This window comes from Ciconia boyciana, chromosome 10 (assembly GCF_034638445.1).
Source record: "Ciconia boyciana chromosome 10, ASM3463844v1, whole genome shotgun sequence".
NCBI lineage: Eukaryota > Metazoa > Chordata > Aves > Ciconiiformes > Ciconiidae > Ciconia > Ciconia boyciana.
Window position 1 is genome coordinate 8,667,871 of NC_132943.1, and position 18,816 is coordinate 8,686,686.

Genomic DNA, 18,816 nt, shown 5'->3' on the forward strand with positions numbered 1-18,816 from the left:
AAGAAAAAATCAAATGTGGACAGTGAACTTGAAGATAGTATGGATTTTGTGTTAGTATGAGACATGGGTTGTTTAACAGATCCTGGCTATACTGTGATAGGTTAATTGACAAGCTTTCCTAATATCCATGTGTACTTAGATTGGTTCATTATGTCTCATCTTACCTGTCTGCCCATTAAAAATAGGGCAGTATGAAGCTGAATTATTTCCTCAGATGCATGACTCAGTTCAGCCTACTGCACATCAGTCCAGGAGCAACTACTGCAGCTCATGACTTCAACTTCTTTATCTTTTCACTCAACCTGTAGCTAGTCAAGGACTGAATTCTGTCATGAATTTTGTTCTAACAAAAGCCACAGCATTCCTGCCAAAAATAAGCTGTATCTGCACAGCCAGTAGCTATATCTTATGATGACTTAGAATAGAAATTAGATGGATAAATGCACTGACAGGGTAAGCTAATGGCCACTCCCTTAATAAGGGCTGTAATTTGAAGAATGCAGAATCTGTTTGTCCACCCGCATGGGAATTCTCCTCTTGGGAAGAACAACTTGCTGGTTAAACCCACAAATCTCAATACTTGTTTCTTTGCACATTTATTTTTACAAGATCCACCAGTTCTGAAAAGGATTGAGATAGAGCTTACTTAGACGGAAGTCTCCAAAAAATTGCTTTCAGACAATTGAAGTCACTGCCTCTGCAGTGCTGCCTGACCAGAGAGTTGTGAGCAGTGTGTCTGCTGTCCTGATCCTGCTCACCTAGGTGTGCTTAGCCTGGAAATGCATTAACATTCTCTAGAAAGTTTAGTAAGTGCTAAATTTTGCTAAATAATTTAAATTCTTCCTAGGAACAGGCTGTGGTTTTCCTTAAGGCTTGTCCTTTTTTATTTCATCAAACATTTGGCTTTTTCGATTAAATCAGTGGTTTCCTTATTTTATGAATCTATACACTCTTCCTTTCTTCTACATGTGTGTGTCTGCATTAGTGTCACGGGACAAGCCAGTTTTGTTATCAAGAGAGCTGGAGTGTAACCTGTGTTTTGCAATTTTATAAATCCTTCTAATGGCAGGTGAAAAAATGAATCTTATCCTTGGCCTGAGAAAGAACACTGTAAATCAGCATCAGGTTTAAACAAAATCTAACTCTTCTGCTGATCTTATGGACGGGCTTGTTCCTGCTGGAATGAGCTGAAGCCTTATGGAGCTGTACATGCGAGCACGCAGCCTTGTTCACGTTTGCTTAAATAGAGCAGCTGCTCTACGGCACTTGCAAAGCTGGGACTAAAGCTGTATGTTTTGAAATTCATGTTATTGAATATTATATGTTAGTACTTATTACTCCCATAGCCCACTTCATCTTCAAAGTATTTTGAAGACTTCCTGGATCAAACTAGCAAGCTCTTAATGAGCAAGATATAAAACCATGCTGACTGCAATGGAAGAGGAACGCAACCCCGTATGTTTGAGTCAGGGTGGTAAACATAACTCATAGTTACACAGTATGATGTTTCTTGTGTGCTACAGGCTGATTAGCCACAGGAATAAATGTAGGGGGATTTATAACAGATCTCCTTCAAAAACACAAACTTGTGTTTTAGAGGCAGCAAACAGCAGAGGTAGCAACTGCCTATGTGAGCAGTTCCAGCAAGCTGAGTGGCACTATGTCAGCAGGGTATTGCCGCCACTTGGGGCAAGCACCAAGAAAATCAGGCACTCTGTCATTAAGGTCACACACATTTTTTTAATAGCACTCTTGCAGGCAAAAGCAAGATCTTCAACTGGTGCTGACTGCTATTGTTCAGGTGTGTCATTGCATCTAGCTTGATTTACATCAGCTGAGGATCTGACCGAAGATTGATTTGCTCTCTGTAAATACAGGCAGAATTTGGGTTGATGCTCTTATGTGTAGCAATTAAAAATGCAGTAAAAACTTGGCTTCAGCTAATCACTGAGCTCAAGTTTCAGTTGTTCTGTTGTTTGTGGAATGTGTAGTCTAGAGTGTTTGGATGCAAGTGGCCAGGTGTTTCCCAATATTGAAGCTCTTTGTGTGGAAGTGTGCACAGATAACAGAGCTCAGTCTGTCACAAGTCTTGGTGGTGCCCTTCCAGCGTTTGAAGTTTTGACTTGAAAGGGCTGACTTCTGAGAAATCAAGGCATAGAAGTCCCAGCCCTTCTCTTTCAGCAGGAACTCTCAATGACAGAGGATATATTCAGATTAGCAGCTGAACTAGTTCTTGAGTGAGTACCCCATGCCTTGCTGGGAACTGAGTGTGTATTTCAGCTCCAAAGTGCTGCTTAGTCTTGGACCTCCACCTGTGAGAAGGAAAGGTCAGTATTTATGCCCTTAGCACCTAGTGAATAACTATGTTTGATGCTGTTTCTTGCTTTCTTGTATTTTCATTTTTGGAAAGTGAGAGAGTTTTCTTCAAAACACATTGTAACTGAAGTTGAGCTGTCTTAAATCTTGCAAAGATCATAGTTTGTAATTTTGTAACTTTTAAGATTAGGAATGAGTTGAAACTTTCATTTCAACCTACTAAAGTCCTCTGCTCTGTGCTTTAAAATCCATGCAGATTTGCACCTCTAAGTTACATTCTTTTAAATAAAGAAAAGAAATAGGAGAATGCAGGGGTAAATTCTGAAAAAGACACCGCTGGAATTCTTACTTTGTCTTTTTCTCCCTGCGCTCTTTCTGTGTTGAAGCTGTTTAAGTTGTTCTTACTTTTCTGCTTTCCCTGCAAACACTGTTTATTCATTCTAAGAAAACATCAGTTGGGTAAACAGAAGTATTTATATGTGTAGCACTGCAACTCCTGCTAAGATGCAAATTGTGCTGCAGGGAAGATAGCTTGTGCTTTTCTTTCCTCTTCGCTTTTCTTTTTTGACAGTCGGTTAATAAAGACTCAACAATAAGCAGCTGCCTGTGATGTCATTTGGGACTTTGTCCACAGAGCTTGTATTTACAAGTACCGAGCAACTACACAGCAGCAGCAAACCCAACTATCAGCAAACTTCATGTCTGCTGTTACTGGAGGACTTCAGTAGTGCTGTGGATGGTGTAGAAAGCTAACTCTGTTCTTCTAACCACAGACTTTTAAAGCTTGGTAAATAAACACTGGATAAACTCAAGAGAATTTCTGGACTGCAAAGACTTCTTACGGTTCTGAGTTCTCCAGGGCTGGTATGTTTTGACTGAACTGCTGCAAGTAAGACTTTTGGTGTTTTTATCATCTCTGTAAAGCTTATTTTTTCTAGGAGTGTGTCAGCATTGCTATTTGTAGTTTTGCTTTAATTAAAAGAGTGGCAAGTATGTAGCTGTTAGGAGTAATTACAGCCATGCATCCGAGTGTGGTGCAGCAACAGAGTAAAGGACAAATGAAAACTTGATTCTGGCTTTTGTTTGCATGAGATTACACTGAAGTGGCGCTCTCTTAATTTAAGTGATGAAACCCTAAGATTCTTAAAATCTCATGAGTACTGTCATTAACTGAACAAAAACTAGTCTATCTTAAGATTGTTCTTCTATCTTTTCATGGTATTTATTTGAATACTCAAAATTAATTTGAATTTTTAATAGAATTTCCTTATAGTTTTTAGTACAGTTTTCTTTAAAAATTGTTTTGCTCCTTATGCAGGCATTGATTTAAAGCAAAACTTGACTGTTTTTACTTTTAGCCCCTGTTGAAGTTCTGGAGGTATATAAGTTTAAAAGAAATAATCATACAGTGCTTTGAAATCTGACACCTTTTGGATAAAATGAGTTGTCAATTATGTGAGAAACAGTAATTTTTGTTTTGTTTTGAGTGTTTATGTTAGAAATACAACAAATCCTGAAACATAAGAGCAGAAACACTAGTAGACTGGTAACTGCTGTGAAAAAAACTTTCTATACTGCCTGCTGTTTGTGGGACAGAACTGTTTCTGACCACTGATTAACTAATTTTCAGGACAACTAGCTGTGATTGTCATGGAATTATTCCCATTTTACAAAGGGGGAAACTGGTCCATAGATGTGATTTATTAAAACTTAGTTTACCCACTTCAAAAGCTGGTAACAAGCTCCAGGTCTCCTGCTTCTCATTTCAATCCTTCACCAGAAGCCCATTCTAAATTACTGCAGTTGTAGAGGCTTTTCCAGGGAGTAACCTGATCACAGTACTGTGTATGAGGAACTCTTTTATTACTGTTTACCTCTATTTAATGATCTGTCTTTGTGGAGACAAAGAACGTTTCTGAAGAATGAAATCAGAAAACTGATTGGCAAGTATATGAAAGTAAGTCAGGACAAACCAATCAAATAAGAATTGGAGGATTCCTCCTGAATTATTGGCACTATCGATTTTGTTTTGCTTTTCTTGCTACTGACTTTGTTTGCAGGGCCTCTTAGTCCTACACAGCAAGAGATTTTTGGGGCTTCCTATTAAGGTTTGGGTGGCTACCACTGCAGACGCCCCTCTCAAGTGACCCTGTTTCTGCAGCAGATCAAAACCTGTCTGTCTCTTCTTTTGATGCTGTAATGTGGCTTGGCATGTCAAGATATTGTGCAATTTAGGAGGTGTTGTTCTGTCTGTGGAACTGAAGCATATTCTCCTGGGGGGGCGGGGGGGAAAGCCCTAAATTTAGCTCTGCATTGATGCCATGTAAATGGCAATGTCTTTTGGGGTTTTAAATAGGCGCTTAAATAAGAGCATAGAGTTTTATTCTTTAGGTGTTCATCCTCCTTCAGAAATAGCATAAACAAAAAGTTTACATGTTCTTTAAAAGACCTTTTTGTAGCTTGGAAGCTTCTACTGAATGCAAGAGTGAAGAACAGACTATCGTGATGGATCCTTTCCCTGGGGAGAAGGAATGGGTTTAAGGTTAGGTGGTTTGATCCCTACCACGCTGTAGACCAGTCTTTCCTTCCCTCTTGTCACCTTGTGGCCAATAATGATGATCTACTGCTGTGAACTGATAAGGGTATTTACACTTGCAAAGTATTCAGGTATCATGTTGGCAGATGCCTACAAAATCTTCAAAATAATTAGAACAAAGTGAGATTAAAAAAATGCTCAGGTCCCACTTATCTTTCTCACTTAAATTAATGTTAAGTGCAAGTCCTAATCTTACAAATGTGAATTTTACTGCTTTTTAAGAAAACTTCATGGACTTCTCTGCTATTGTTCTTGTGCATGAGTTGTGTATAAGTGTTTAGAGGCTTAGATTTAAACGAGCAGAAATCCTGCACCAGTAAATGTGAAGTGGTAGGGTACAATTCCACTTCCACTTCAGTCTAGAGCAAATCTTCAGCTAATTACCTTAAGAGCAGGAGCAGACTCTCAAAACCTGCAGAGCCCAGGGGCATTTGATTTTTCATTTTCTTCTCTTACATTTCCCTTCTCACATTTACATTTTCTTTCTTATATTCCAATGTAGCAAATTAGGATATAGAGTGAGCTCACTTTTCAGCAGAGAGATCCCCTGGTTGAATTTTCCCTGGGTCTGAGGAATCTGCCCACGGATACTGCATATAATCTGATAACATTCTGGGATGGCATTAAAGGGGACAATTGCCAACAGAATGTCAATTCTTTGGGCTTTCTCGCCATCTGAAAAGAAACGGAATAAGTGCAGACTCCAGCCTGTCATCATCTGACAAGTGGGACTGAGGTTGGGATAAAAGCCACAGAACAAAGGTGCCAAAGGGAAGCACAGTTGGGTGAGGAGCTTAGCACAGCGCAGCCAGGGCCAAATGCGGCGTGATGCTCTGCAGCTCCTGGGCGGTTCTGCATGTGTTCAGCTCCTGGCAGGATTGGAGTTACGCTTAAGAAAAATCCATGCCAAAGCTGCCAGAACACCTTTGGAATTTATAGCATCTAATATGCAGTTTTATTACTAAAACAGGATAAATGTACAATGTAAATAGAACATGAACCATTAACACTTGTAATACTCTGTTCTGTACTGTCTAATGATACCGCTCATGTAGCATGCAGAAACCTGAATTACATTGGGTATTCCCTGATGGTTACATAAATTAGTCATGATGTTTTGGGGATGAAAAGTTAGATAGCTATTATGTGAAGAATACTTGGAATCTTTTATGATTCCATTGACTGGCATTCAGGTGAATCACATAAACGTGGTTTGTGCAGCAGCAGTGGCTTCTGGAAACTGGCAGTAATATTGTCAATGAGCTATGAATGTTGCAGACCCTGAAAAGCAGGTTGGCTTATAAAGCAGTGGATAAAAATTATGTTGCTGAAAAATGGTCTATTAGTACTGACAGAGCAAGAACAACTGCATGTTTGATGCAAGCTTTCCACAGGACAACACTATTTGTTTTCCAGAGCCAAACTAGCCTTGGATAGTGTGCACGCACAATAGGCCTGTGCAGAATCAAATGCATGTCACAAATTGTTTTCTTTGACAGCGCTAATTGATTATTATAATTTGTCATTATCTAAATTGTTAAATTCAACAGTTTACCATATCCTTTTGTTTCTTTGTTGCTCAGACATAATACAAATAGGAAGAGTTAATTACTGCATGCAACAACAGAGGCAAATTTCATTGTCTGCTTTGCTTTGATTGAAGTTGTGTTGAATCACCACTGTGGATTTTCAGTAATGGTGGAGAAAAGAAGGAAGCAGGAATTCTTTTGCAGTGAAGTTGCTTTTTGGTCATAGTTAGCATTTGTATTGTGAATAGTATTCTTTTTGCAGCTGGACTATATCGTGCTTGCTTCGCTTATACTAAGTATTACCTAATTGTGCAAACTGAAATCACATGTGTGCATTGATCCTGTTGGGAATCAGTGGCACTCCTTGAGGAATATAGCTTGACATGAGTGAGAGGATTGCATTTGCTTCTAAAATTACTTACTCCACTAGATATGAGCACTTGGCTTTTTTCTTCAGTGCTCTGGTGATGCCCAGAGCTGCATCTGCTGGGTAAAAGGAAGTAGTGCTCTTGGTGCAGGAGCTCTAGAGAGACTAAGCGATGGCTTAATTTATGCAAATTCATAAAGCTCCAATCTACACTGCTGTCTTCTAAGATTTGGTGTAACTTTGCTGTAAAATGTAGGATCTTTTCTGCTGCTGTGAAATGATCTGACAAAATGGTTCATAGTGATAAGATTTTGGGGGGTTATTTTGCCAGTAGAGGGCTGTGTTAAACTGGATAAAATAACTCCCTCTTGGTCTCACATTTTCAGTGAGTTACAGCTTAAAGCATATGGTTGTTTTCAAGGGCAAAATGAGTAAATAATTGGACTTTTTAGAAGCTACTGAATGATTAATTATTTAAAATCAGAAACACATCACTCTTACAGTACAACACAGTTCTGTGTCAGTCTAATTAGACTGAATTCTGGTCTTTAAAATACATCATACCTACCTGTTTATTCTAAACTGTTCAAGGTTGATAGATACAGCCCTAATAAGTCATTAAGCTAACGTGATATACAGCAGCAGCATGTGCTTTTGCTATAATGACACAAATGAGAAAAGAAATGTTTTTCAGAGGTACAATCACGTTTGTTTTTGATGCGGCCTCTAAACTAGCAGTCATTATTCAGGCTCTAGTGCTGCAGGAGCTGACCTTTGGCAAAATATTTTGTTATCCTCAATCTTTTATACAGGCCTTTTGTGAACTCTGCACAGCTCTCGTTTTGCTGATTGCATTTAAAGTCATTTATTGCACAGTGTTTGCCCTTCTAGCAGATGTTAAAGGATTCCCTGCCTGCCCCTTAAAGGCTACTCCTCTGCAGCATCTAATTATAACCTACACAAAAGATTAACAGATGTTTTAATTGTCTTTACTCATTGATTAAATAGTTTCTGCATGATTTGCTCTCTCTTCCCTTCATTGCTGATTTGTGAGGTCTTTCTGGATGAGTCTTATGCATCTGCAATTTGTTAACGGTGGCTGTCTTCAGTTTTTAACTTTTTGGGTTTGTGGTTCAGTTTGAGCAGGTTATAGATGTTCTTCTGGACAACGTGACAGAAACATGTTAAAAATGGGTGCGTGAATACTTGCTTTGATTCCACACATTCCTGTTTTTCCTCTTGCTTTTAATCATTCCATCTGAAATGTATGTAAAAAGCAGACTAATTTTAATGCATATAAATTGGAGACTGGAGGGGTAAATGCTGAGATTTGTTTAGCAGTAGTTTTGTCCCTATATTTCAGTTGCCACTTGCAGAGGAAATTAGTGGCTGAGGAAACCAGTTTAAGAAGAAAATTCCTAGTAGGAGAAAATATCTAGTAGGGCTTTCCCAGTAGGACCTAGTAGGACCATTAAAGTTTGGATTTGCTTGTGGGTTTTTTTGTGTGGTTCTTTTCTCTTTTCACCTTCTCACAAAATTAAGGTTACTCGATTCTTGAGTTAACTAATCTCTTCTCTGTTGTGTTCCCACATTGAGATGAGGGGTCTTTTCTCTGGTGGATCCATAGTCCTTCTACAGCACAACAGTGCTAAGCTTAGCAACTGTTGGTTTATGTTCTTAAATCTTTTAGCATCTTGAACTAGGTCAGACCAAACAATGCTTCTTTTTAGAGAGGTGAAACATCTTGCACATGTATTTTCACTACTGGGTATTTACTTGTACTTAAATATCCTTCCCTACTGGGTATTTACTTGTACTTAAATGTCCTTCCCTGTTGTTTGGATTCCATATAATGTTTTCCTTACATCTTTCATTGACACAGATGTGAGTCATTGGCAAGTCCACAAAGATTTCCATGATAGTGTCTGAACGTCCCACAGTTCTACGAAGCTCCATCTGTCGTAGGGCCTCAGCCTGAAGTGCTCTGCCTTGCTTTCTTATACTAATTCTGAACTAAGCAAAGTCAATGGAGAGCATTTTCTCACACGTTCTCTGACAAAACCTCTGAATGGGTTAAAGAAGAGAAACAGATTAAAGGCTTGAGGCTTGAATTGTGGGCTTGGTTATTCAAAAGCCATAAAATATTGTGCTGTTCCCCCTGCCCATCCCCCAAATCCTACTTGAACATAAAACTTGCCTTGATTCCTAGTCAGAGAAACCACCTCGTGTTGAGATTGGGCATACCTTCTCCTGTCAAAACCCTTTTTGTATTTTTGGCTGCCAAAAATACTTGAGTTCTGTGTGGATGTCTGGGAATATTGACTCAATTAATGCAGATTCATAGATATACGGGACATCCTGTGTGATTCTGCTTTGTTGATACTGTGTGGAAATATTCTCTTTACAATGAACACCATACATAGCACTGGCTGTGAGATTTTGCCATATAACCTACAGGGCTCTAGGTTTTTATCAGTTTTTAAAGTTGATCTTTTACTTACAATTCAGGAGTTTTATTAGCCTGAATAATAATCTTTTCAGTGCACAAAAGCATTTGTCCAGGGATTCAAAACTGCTCTAGAAACAGAGGTACTTTGTTTGTGGGATTAACAAAGAACACTGTATCCTCCTTGTTTTTAAATGACATCTCAGTGCTCTTGAATACTTTCCATTTATGAGCTGGGGGAGCAGATTATGGATTCGTAATAAGAAAATTCCAGGGTGCCAACTGTGCTTGCAAAGTGTATTTTAATTATATAGACACCTGTCCACTACCAACTTGTAATATTTCATAGAGGTCACTGAACAGCCAGCTGATGGAAATGACTTTTATTCAATACTAACCTGGTCTGAGTTTGAAACACTCGTCCCGAGGTGAAGGGCTAAAATCCCAATTACCAATAATCAGATCTATCCAATCCCCATATTATGCTGGTGGTAAAAGGTCTAGGTGCTCTTTGCAGTTACACATGAGAAACATTTAGAAATTACTAAAAGTTCAGCCAAATCATTAAGGATTTTTAACATCCGCTAGTAGCTGCTACTGAAGGAAAGTATTAAAGTGAAACCTGGTCTAACATTTTAATAAACAGCTCTCTGTTATGTCACTGGCTGTTAGCCCTAACATTTAAGACTAAGATCTTCATCTTTATTTTAAGGTTGCACAAGTAAATGAAAGACAGCACCAAATGAACTGAAAAGAAGAGACAACAGTAGCACAATCTAACTAATAACTTCCTTCCCTTAAGCTGCAATTCTGTCATGGTGTTATTGATTGGGAATACATCACAATGTTCATAGGAAACCATTTCTGTCACTTATATTTACCAATCTTTAATCAAGTGAATTGCTTTTTTTTCTTGATTACCACAAAAATCTCTTGTCACAAGAAAAAGCTTTAAACAGACATTGATAAGAATTTATTGACTAGATGATAGTTTTCAGCAGAGCCCTGAGAAAGGAATGGTTCATAAGGTACACAGCCATGGGCAGCTTGACAACACAGAGGCAGGTGTATACCACAAACCCTAGGCAATGTTTTCCTTGCCCTTGGTAGGGAGGCAATCTTTCTGTCTCCCTAGTAAAGCCCTAAAGTCTCACTTTCACCTACTAGCTATTGTCTGTTGTGGAAGCAAGTTATTCTTCACTTGTTTTACTCATTCCTCTCTACCTGAATTCCCGGTTTGGATCCTGTGCATTACAGGGGGATTCTGAGCTTGGGTGCATAGCTCAAGAATTTATAACTCTAGTGAGCATATTTGAGACCCTCCCCTGAGGTATCTAACTTCAGCAACAGCAGTAGGAGGCCAGATCCCCTTAGCTCCTATCATACTCAGCTGAGATGGGGTGGCTTACCCAGGTGTGAGGCAAAGCAGAGGTTAAGTTTAACTCAAAGGAACCTCACCCAAGAAGACAGGAAGGATATGACACTTTCTTGTGGGTTTAGGACACACCCTTGGGCAAGAAGTCCCATGAAGACCCTGCCTGGCTTTCTCCTTTCTTTCCTCTTCCCCTTCCTAGAGTACCATTCAGAGGTTCTCTTCTCTCCGGTAGCTCCAGGTAACATCACTGTGAGCCAACAGGGAGAACCAATGGTGAACAGCACTAAAGGCTGCAGCATCCTGCTTAAGTGCCCCAACTATTACAGGAAAAAAAGGGGGGCTGTTCTAAATTTTTTTCTTAAATGCTGCTTTAATGCTTCCTGGTTTGCCCTGCAGGGGAGCTGGGTTTAAATCTGTGGAGGGAGTTGAGGATATCTGGCTCATTGCCTACGTAGCTGCTTTCAGTTAGTTGGTGGCAGACTTCTCTGCCTTTTTGTTGGGTTTAATTCTGTTCTAGTTGCATTTCTACAATCAGATTTATTTTGACAGAATAGCCAAGAGGTGAATGAGAACTGAGTGTCTTCTGCTGCATTGTGCAGAATTTGGCGAGAGAATCATTCCCCTGTTGGGGTACGTAGTGATGTACACATCTGGTAGACAGAGAAAAGTAATGACACAGAGCAGCAGCACTAATGGAAAGATTCACTATTAAAGTCTTTGACAAAGAGGAATTATTCTGTAAATGGCACTTTATATATACTATATGTTATTACCTTCACAGTATAGCGGAGAAACTGAGACAGCTGAAGTTAGTGAATCAACCTAAAACACCCACTCAAGAGCAGGGATCCAACTCAAAATATGGGCAAACACTTAGGGCTTACCTGAAATGAACCAAATACACTTTCTTTCTTTCTTCCTTGCTTATGTCCGAAACTGTTTCTCTCCCCCCTGTCCCAAATTAATAAACCTTATGCAGAACAAAATACTTTAAAAGGTTATATTTAGTCTCAAAATACACTTTGAATTTTAAAGTGGATCACTTAGAACATGCAAGTGTATTAATGCTTTCCCCTTCTGCATTAGAAATACTTTTTTTTTCCCCAGCTGAAACTCAAGCTAAACAGTAAGTAATATTGTATAACTTCAGTTATTCCAAGACTGGAGGCACATAAACTATAGTCTTAAAAGCTTTATCTAAACGTGCATGGCACTACTTCCAGGAAACACTATAAGGAAAAAAAATCCTATTTGAGTCATTAATGTGAATTCTATAAGAAAAAGTGGAAGAATAATCCTGTGCCAACCCAACTGTTGCTACTGCAAGCAAAAATATCTTTCAGATTTTAGTGAATGATGAACTTCTGAAATGTCAGTAGTTTTTTTCTTTTATGCTACTTTTGGTAGTTTAATGATTTTTACTTTGCATACGAAACAGACAGATGCTTGAGAGAGAGAGACTAGAGAATTTTAATAGTATGCCTCCTCTCTTTCTAATATTTTCTGGATAGTACTGTATCCATAATCCCAATGTGTCGGATTATTATCTGTGATGGCGGACTATATGTTCTCTCCCATTTCACTTGGTAGAACTGAGTGCAGATGAGTTAAAGACTGGTAGAATGACATAAAACATAGGAGAGTTATGAACCTTTTAAGTAGGAAATTCATAAATGTTTTTTAATTTACATTTTTATTAAGTTTCTGGCAGACGGAAAAATTAGAAATCAGTGTGTGACAGGCAGTCTTCACACTGAGAAGCTGGAGTAAGCACTGCCAGCAGCTGCTGCACGGGGACAAGGATGGAGTGGCTCCCCCCCAAAGCAAAAGCCTTTCACTCTAATTGTCTCCAATGTGGATCAACCACTGCAATGTATAAAGAGAGACTCTGAGAAGAAAGGGAGACAGGGCTCTTTGCTTCCCCATCGGGGTCTTCAGACAACTCATTCCTGGCAGCATCCTCACTTTCAGTATATTTTATTGTACTTCATCCTGCCTTATTTTTTTATATGACAAGTGTTCCTTTGATTCTCTGGGAATCAGTCTGTATTGGATTTCACTTTAGGTAATTTCTTCAGATATTCAGCATCATTTCCTCCTCTTTATTTCTTTTCAGCCTATTGTCAATAACCTAATCAATTCCTCACTGTCTCAAGTGTTAGTATACGTTCCTCCAACTTGCGTAGATGGTAATTCGTTCCCATTTTAAGTCTCCTCTTTGTCACTGTTTGAAACTACTATGAAGGGACTTGTTAATTGTTTCCCACCAAGTCAATACTTTAATTGTCTTTGCTGCTATTGTCTGAATTCCGTCAAGTTTGTCTGTATCCTTTTGGCCCAGAACTGAATTCAGCATTTGAGATGAGATCACTCTGGAATTGCAGAGAAAAAAGAGGTGAAGGGCTGTTCGGTATGCTGGCACTGTTCAGTGTTCTGTCACCGTCTAAGGAAATACGGATGAGGACAGAACATCTTTCATTTTTAATGTTTTCATAATAGTTTTCTTGGGCATAAGCTGAAGATGGAGTTTAATCAATGTGTATCTGTTCCCTTTAATTTTGCGGTCTCGATATCCCACAGTCCTACCTGCTCTGTTGTGTAAGAATAAAGTGAATCTGAATTGCCTGGGGAAATCTTTCTGGTGGTGTTCTTTATGTATGCTCATTGATGTATAGGGAATACATCTCACAACAAAACTGGAGGTGGTAGAGCTGAGTTGTACCTTGTTGCCTTTCTGTTGTGAGCGTGAGGGAGAGAGATCCCTGAAGTGTGTTTAGGAACGCTGGAGCTGAATTCTTTTGGGTCTGATCCTTGAATGATGTTAAGTTGGCTGAAATTAGAGTAGACTTCTAACTTCTGCAAAGGCTGAACAGCTGGGGAGCCAGCTGAAGGATTTTAGTGCCCACCCTTACAGGAGCTAAGTTAGTTCTGACACCTCCAAATTCAGCTCCAGTACCATATCTCTTATGTGTCTTGTCTGTAGCAGTGAACAGAGGTGACCGCAGAGTCCAAGGAGCTGCAGCTGTAGTTACGGCTGGCCTAACAGTACTCAGTGGCGGTATTTGCACAGCAAAATGAGTAAAATATGAAGAATTTTTCTGATAAAAATATGCATGGTGTCCTGTGTGGGAAGCACGTGGAGCTGTTCAGCCTAATGAGGCTGCATGTTCTTGCTTCGTTCCCCTGCTACAGTCCAGTCTTTCAAACCGGACTCAGAGTTCTGAGTTTGGCTGGCACTGGAAGAGATTGGCACTGTCTTTCCCCTCTTGTTCTTCCCCAGGGTGGACTTTAGTCATGGTGGGGTGGAGGGGCTATTTTCAGATTATGCAGATAGATGAGCCCTTTCTCAGTTACCCTCTTCCTGGATCATGGAGGGCTGACATTGTACCTCATCCTCCCTTATTTTTCATAGGACAGAAAGGGATTATGAGCTTGATTCAGCTTCTTTTCTGGGCTGTTATTGAACTAGTACCTTCATTATAAAGTTATTGCCTGTAATGTAAGGTTAGGCCCTGGTCCACTGGGAGTGCCTGCACAGCAAGGTGAAATGTAAGACACCATGTTACAATCCACAAAGCCCCAGATTCATTAGAAACAAATTCTGCAGTCTAGACATTGAAATATTCCCTCTAATGCAAATTACTTTGGTTATCTAAGGAGGATGTGCAGAGCTGGGTGCTGAAGATGTTCCTAGTAACTGAAGAAATATTTTTACAATACTTATTTTATATTGCGTTTTCCTTTGAGCCATGTGAACACTTTGAAGTCTTACCCAGTGCTCTGTGGAGTAAAACCAGATGTCTGAACACTATCACTAAGTTAAGATGATTTTAATAATTCCTCATATCCATGAGCTGGAATACATCAGTAAATAAATGATCTTTCATTCCTTTCATCTCTGCTGCCAGGGAGGACCAAACTGAGTAGCATTCATTTGGGACACTTAATCTCACAAAGCTGCTTTCCTTCACCAAAATGTACTATTAGAAAATGTTTGTAGCAAAATACTTTATTGTGCACAAACTGCAAAATGAGTGAATGAGAAACAAGAGAGGTAATAACGACAAAAAGCTCCTAAGTATACTCAGCCTCTGGTGTCTGACAGGCTCATGCTTGGATCAGAGTCATCCTGTGACTGTTGCAACCATCATCCCTTTTAGCAGTGCAGGTGGAAGGGGTGGAGCGTGCACAAAGAACTGATGATTTTTAGTGGTCCCTCTGGACTATGATTAGGACAGATGGGCAGGCAGAAGATATGCTGACTGAAATGCATCTGTCTCAAAGAAGGGATCTTTAGGCACATTTCACAAGCTCCTAGTTCTAGTTGCAAAAATTGAGTTGGTAATCTACCATTGCTTCCAGCAGAGACCCCCATACAGGCCTTACACGTAGGTTTGAAATTCTTGGACTTTCTTGAGTAGTGCCTTGATTTGCACCAATGAAAGAGAAATTAGAAGGAAACACAAATCAAACCGAGCAATATGTAGGAAACTTGACTGTATATTTTAAATTCTTCCCTCCAGTTAGTTGTCTGTCAGATCAATTCAGATGTTGATTTAATTGCATGCATTTTTCTCAACATTGCAACATACTAGATGAACATGTATGAATTTGGTACGTTATCTTTCTTGGTCTCCTGAACCAGATGCCACTTCCTCTGATGAAGATTTGTAATTTAGTGTTTGAAACCTAATGAGATTCCCGTTTGGCACTCTGCTGCCAGCCAGCAATTTTACCATGAGAAAAAACTAGCTCTAATAATGATGTACTAGATCACAGAAGTTGCATCTAGCACTTCATATTTAGCAGCCTTAAGCCAGAAAATGCCAGAGGCATCTTTATTGGGATATAAAAGGGACATTTGTTTTTGAACCTCAAAACCTCCACATGACTCTTTAGGTGTGTGAATACTAGCAGTTCCCCAAGTGAATTTCCTCAGGTCCTGGAGTTCACCTTCTCCAGGTGTCTGGAACTGCCTGTTCCTGACCTAAGCTGTGCTGTGGTTCTCAGGGGAGACGAATGTGTGTTAAAGCCCCCAGAGGTAGCTGATGCTGTAGCTGTGTTCAGACCATGCCTTTTGCAGATTAACAGCCTAGATTGCAAAACTCTGCTGGAAGAGGCTGAATGGTAAAGGGAATCCATCTTTACCATATAATAACCTATATAATATAACTTATAATAGCATATAGTAACAAATAATATATAATAATGAGTGGTTAGAAACTCACCCGAGAAATGGGAGCTTTGGATCTAATGTTTTCTTGAGCCTGAATAGCCTCAGTTTTGCTTGGATATCCTTTTCTTGGCTGCAGGTCTTAACAACGTTCAGAAGGATTTGGTTTCAGTGCTGAAATTAAAGATACACAAACACCATTGTCATAATCTATTTTTTATTGATGATAACACTGTAATATATCCTTTTCTTCCATGCTGATCAGTTGTTATCCTGACAACAGATTCATGCTTTCTGTCTGCTTATCTTTCGTCATTTTTGTCTCAATAATTTTATTGCATGATATGAATACTTCATGTGTCCCATAAAAGCAAACAGGGGAGGGTAATCCTTTGACCTTTCCAGCATTCTTTGGTGTAATTTACTGGCGATTCTTCTCCTCCCTGCGGCATGGCCCTGGAACCCCATGATAAAAATGGAAAGCCAATCCAAACAGAAAACGCTGAAAAGGTTAAAGCTTTGATTATGTTAGTCTATAAATGTTCATAGTCTTTTTTTTTTTTTTTTTTCCTCCCCAGAAAGAAAATGAGAGCTGAAAATGGCAATGGATGAATCATGCTTATTACAGAATACGGAAATGATATCGGTTCAACCCGTTCTTGTTAATGCTGAAAGAATGTAATCTTGTGCCCTCTCATTTTGTGTCACTGCAACCCACCTTATCCTCTTAAATGAATGCATGCATCCATTTAATTAACCTGGTGAGATACTGAGATATAAATCTTTTAAATGCTTCTCATGCAATTCATCTTGACAGCTGTCGTAGTAACAACATCTTTAATGCCATATTCTTTATTTTCTGATTTATTGAAATTTCTGGTATTATTTTGAGCACACTGATAGGTTTGCTAGATTTAAGCCCTTAATCTTAACTTGTTTAAATCCTAGAAGCAATGCTATAGAAAGCTTTACTGGTTGTTTAGTTTGCTGAATAAATGGAAGATTATCTTGCACGAAGAAAGCATAAATGTGTATTGAAAACTGTGGTTGAAACAGGGTGGAATTTAGTAGCTGAGACGCTTTATTTGAAATGCTGTGAGTCTGTTCTTTGCTGGCGGGTGATCACCAGTCAAAAATTGCATGAGACCATCCTATGTGCTCTACTGATTCCCTTTCAAGGGATGGGGCGAGGGCAGGAGAGATCCACAGCATTTGGCTCTCAAATTAACCTTCAGTTTATTTGTAGACCGCCATGTGTCAGTGTCATCATACTTAACTCAAATCACAACAAAGATGAGAAGGTTCCTTGTCTAGCTCTGGCCCTTCCCACACTTCCCTGGGGCTACTTTATCATGGCCTTGTGGATGACCACTGGACAGTTTTCAACCAGAATTAGAGGACTACTGGATTAGGGAGTATTTTGGATCATAAAATAACTTGCAGGGCACTGCTGGCTCTGTGTGCTGCCTGTACAGATCCAACAGATCTTTGGAACAGTTTTAGAGATTGTAAGAAATTTGGGGTATATAAAAATGAATTATCCCACAGGAAAACAAAAAAAGAGGACTAGAAAAGGGTCTTTTTCTATCTAGATATTTTCTGACTGACTTGATGTATTTTATTTTAATATAACTTCCCAAAACCTGTCAGAATATCTAGATATGTAGGCAGAATGGTACAGCAGTACTGTGTTTGCTGCCTTGTAATTCCCATAGTATTCTACTTATCTAAGCATTTTAGGTTTCTGTACTGGAATTTTTCTAATTTAATTAACTCATTAATGCTGGCACATGGCACATTCTCTTTCCCTCTCCGCAAAAATGCGGCTTGCTTATCTAAATAGCAACCTAATCCAGTGGGTGTGAATGTACAATGCATATATTAGCGCTAACAAACTGCTGACCAGTCTAAGCAAATACCTGGGAGTATTGGGCATTAGGCAGGCAGGCCCCGCTTACAGCATTGCTATGAAATACACTGTGGGCGAAACAAAAAACATTTAGCTAAGTTTCAGGTTGCATAAATGCAGATGTCGCTGTAGTTTTCTATTTCCCAAGTTTGAAGTTTGAAACATCAGCTCAAAAGAGAATTTTGGAATTATTTGTCCACTTTATCACTTAGTCATGACCAGGCTAAATACCATGATGGGGAGAGAGAGGAGTGTGGTAATGAAACCATTTTCGTGGCTCACTTTTAATCACTAGGCAGAATTTCTCATCTTTGAAAGTGGGGTTTTCTACTGTTACTGCTCTGATGGCTTGAACACTCTACCCTTTTAAAAAACAAGGGAAATACTCAAAAAGCTTAGTACAAACCTAGCATTTTTGACTGGCCTAGGTCTGGGAAGATAAATATAGTGTTTTCATGGAACTGGACAATCTTTGATCTGTTGAATGCACATCAAGTTCATAATTCTGGAATCTTTTTTTCTTCCAGTTGTGAGAAGGCCCAGACAAAGTGTAGCATACTTATTTCTACTCCTTTTCCTACAAATATCACAACAAAAGCAAGCATATGCACATCGGTGCTAGCACCAGAGTCAGCCAAAGAAACATAGCCAGACAATGTCGGATTCAATTCAGTTCAATTAGGTTCTCAGGAAACTGAATCACTCCAGAGGTTGGTAATGAGATACAAAATCTTTCACCTTTAGGTCACCTGTTCATTCTAACTAACATTTGCATTGATGACAATTTTTACTTTCTCATAGCTGCTTCCTGACCTCTGCTAGTGATGTTATTTTCCTTCTCCATTCATTGCTGAGGGATAATACCAGTTCTGGTTATTCCCTTTCAGCCTTCAAATATGGCTGTTGAGCAAGCAGGACTATCAGAGTAGAAAAAAGTGCTTAAAGGTGATCACTATGTAACTTTGGCCTCATTCTGTTACCCAACAGTTTGATGTCCACATCACAAAACCTGTCCTCTCGTTAACACCTCAGAAAGACAAGCAGACTGCTGAGAGGGAATACCTTGCTGCCCTACGGGTGTTTTGTGTTCTGGCAGCGTTAAGGT

At 39.3% G+C, this 18,816-nt stretch overlaps 1 protein-coding gene across 1 annotated transcript in view; it reads left to right on the plus strand.

Moving 5' to 3' along the window:
* Nucleotides 1–2,897: 2,897 nt before the first annotated feature.
* The window catches only part of NCKAP5 (NCK associated protein 5), a 400,045-nt gene continuing 384,126 nt past the window's right edge, over nt 2,898–18,816 (plus strand). The window contains exons 1-2 of the mRNA XM_072873993.1: nt 2,898–3,180; nt 16,381–16,563. The gene's annotated coding sequence lies outside the window, so the exon portion shown is untranslated. The remainder of the gene's footprint in view (nt 3,181–16,380; nt 16,564–18,816) is intronic.